Source organism: Acipenser ruthenus, chromosome 48 (genome assembly GCF_902713425.1).
Source record: "Acipenser ruthenus chromosome 48, fAciRut3.2 maternal haplotype, whole genome shotgun sequence".
NCBI lineage: Eukaryota > Metazoa > Chordata > Actinopteri > Acipenseriformes > Acipenseridae > Acipenser > Acipenser ruthenus.
The window spans coordinates 5,018,604-5,021,581 of NC_081236.1; the positions used below are offsets into that span (position 1 = coordinate 5,018,604).

The following is a 2,978-nucleotide window of genomic DNA, read 5'->3' on the forward strand; positions in this document are numbered from 1 at the left end:
GCGTTGGTGGTATAGTGGTGAGCATAGCTGCCTTCCAAGCAGTTGACCCGGGTTCAATTCCCGGCCAACGCAAGTCTTTTTTTGAACTTTTTCATTTAACATTGGAATAAAGCGTAATACATTCCCCAACTAATTTGCCTTACTGGTTAATAGTCTTAAAAGCATAACTTTGAAAGTATCACTGTGAGTTATAATGATCTGTGAGGTGATATTTGATGTAACTTAAAAAAGAGGATGGTGAGTAAGTAGATTCAAGAAACTGCACAGAGTCCTTTTCTTCAGTCAGTTGTTAGGTTTATTGAAATATGCAGGTAGTCTGGTCCCAGGTACAGGACACAGAATACTCGTTCTTACAATTGTTGCATGACATTAAATACCCTTCTGCATAGGTGTCTCTCTCCTCCTCTTTCTCTGACACTTAACCAATAGAAAAGGTACAACTCATTATCCTTATGTGTGTGTGTGTGTGTGTGTGTGTGATCTAGTGTGTGTGATCTAGTGTGAAGATCTCTGAACTCAGTGCTTTCTTCAGACCCTGGTGTCACAAAGGTCCATACATCTGGTTTTTGTCATCTTCCTTGTTCCTATCTCTCCGATTTGCCTAAGACACTTTGATCCCAGTTTCATTATCTCTTTTTGGCTCTTCGGTCCCCCTTGAAAACTAGCTTTATGACCCCGTCATAAACCAGCTGTATTTTCTAAGCAAAAACCTGTTAACTAGTTTTATACCCCAGTGGACTCCCCGAAGGGCAAACTTCTTTCATGTCAGGGCTGGAGATCAAAGGACTTGATTGTACAGCCGTGTGCTGCTGGCCAGCCATTTGCTTTGACACAAAATAATCTTAACTTCTCTACCATATTGCAGCTTTCATCTATCACAGCAGTGCTTGCATTTTTGGAACTAACAGTTTTTTCTATCCAATGTTAAATCACTTTTCAGAAAAATAACATGAATACAGCCGTCATTCCTCATGCGTAGCAAACTGCTATTCAATACTTGTTTCATGTTTTCCAACAATATTAGTCACTACATTAAGCCCCATCAAACGAATGTGTTCATTTGGAATCATGCATTGATAATGCGTTGTCGGGAAAACTGCAAATATGGATGGAAGCGTGAGTTGAATGATTAATCCCATTCTAAGGATTGATATGGTCCTGTTGTTTGTCCTGCCACCTAAAAATGGCGTTGCAGTTACATGCGCTGCAAAATCAAATATTTAAAATTAAACAACCGTCTGATAAAACTTACTGCAGCTGGATTGTTTTAGACACACATGGGCACATGAAAAAAATCAAACATATGTTACCAAAATGGTCATTGCTGTATGATGTGCAGCAACTGTAAAATGAATGGTTTTATAATCTGTTATGTGAGATTTCTGTTGATTTTTTAAGCATTTGATTCCTTGTGTACACAAAGATCCATGACAAAGAAATTCCTGATAACTGACGCTGAGACGTGAGAAATGACCATGTGCTATAATGTGGACACCGTAAGACTGGAGATGGAACGTGGAGAGACTTTATAACTTAGTGTAGCACACCAGGAAGGATGTGTTTGACCGTGAGGGTATCATTTCCAACACAAGGTATAGCGTGTTGGGGTTCCGCAGTCAGTGAGCCTATTAGTTTATTTATTGTTAACGTTGTGTGTTTCATTTGATCGTTGTCCCTTTCCTGCAGCAAGGAATCTTGTTTTATTTGTTATACTTTATTTTATTCTTGCGAGCACACAGCTGTTTTATATATTCATTTTAAATAGATTGGGGGAAATTGGTACTGTGTACTTTACAAATGTAATCTAGATTGTAACGAGACCATTCAAGTGCTGACGTTGTTGTCTACTTTGTATGTACCACAAAAATAACAGATTTGCTGAACTGGTTAATTAACCTTACTATAAGAAACTGATAGATCCAAGTATTTTATATAAACTGCAATACTATAATTTGTGGTAACTGGTTGAATTAACTTCACTATAAGAAACTGATAGATTAAGAGTTTGTTTAATTGTATCATCTCTATATGTATCTACTAGACAATTGTTAGATGGTGAAGTGAAAGTGGAATTGTCATATTGTTTACATTATTGTTAATGTGCTTGAGATTTTGAAAACAATTATTAATTAAAACTTGTAAAGATTATTTTTGGAGTATGATTGCCTCATTTTTCCTGGATAAAAGAGTTTGTGTGGGAACCAACCACTCGAGGTCCTTGTCCTCAATAAACACACGGTGGCGTAGTGAAAATAACATAAATTTCGCTATCTGTATATAAAGACCTGCTACACTTCAATACTACTGCCGCTACTCGGACACCACACACATAATCATTGTAAACACACCGCCATAGCACAGGCTGCCGACCAGCCATACCGCCGCCGTCACGAGAGCCTCCCGTTCCCTTACATCCTGCTTCCTATTCTGCTCCCCCTTGTCTTTAAAACCAGCCTTTGAAATGAGCCAGGTAAAGGGGAATCATCCTCTGATTGGCGCAGGGAAAGAAACGAAAGATTCTAAAAATGAAAGTTGCCTAATTAAAACAATAAAACAACACACATAGCAGCGACCTGCTGCAATTGTTCTGCCGTGTGTGTAGCACGGAGTGCCCAGCTGACAAAACAAACACAAGCTTTTCGGTAGTTCGCCGTGATCGTATAGTGGTTAGTACTTTGCGTTGTGGCCGCAACAACCCCGGTTCGAATCCGGGTCATGGCAGGTAAAATCGTCACACGGCAGAGAAGCTTGTTCTTTTTTTTCACACACCATCTTCATGGCATGCACCTTTTTGAAAGAAAATAGAATACAATAATTGCTTCGTCGTGTTAGTACAGGCATGATGCACACCAGCCTGCTGTCTATGAATTAATAATTACAGAAATAATCAATCTATAAACACCATAAAAATCTCCTACAAACACCAGTCGCTGTATTAACGCCTATCGAGTAAAGGCAAGACGAGACCTGTCCCAGCA

General features: G+C 39.1%; 2 non-coding genes across 2 annotated transcripts; both read left to right on the top strand.

The window, feature by feature from the left end:
- On the top strand, window positions 1-72 carry trnag-ucc (transfer RNA glycine (anticodon UCC)). The gene has a single exon. It is a non-coding gene; the product is annotated as a tRNA-Gly (tRNA).
- Window positions 73-2,649: 2,577 nt separating this feature from the next.
- Window positions 2,650-2,721, top strand: trnah-gug (transfer RNA histidin (anticodon GUG)). Its single transcript has one exon. It is a non-coding gene; the product is annotated as a tRNA-His (tRNA).
- Window positions 2,722-2,978: the final 257 nt, after the last annotated feature.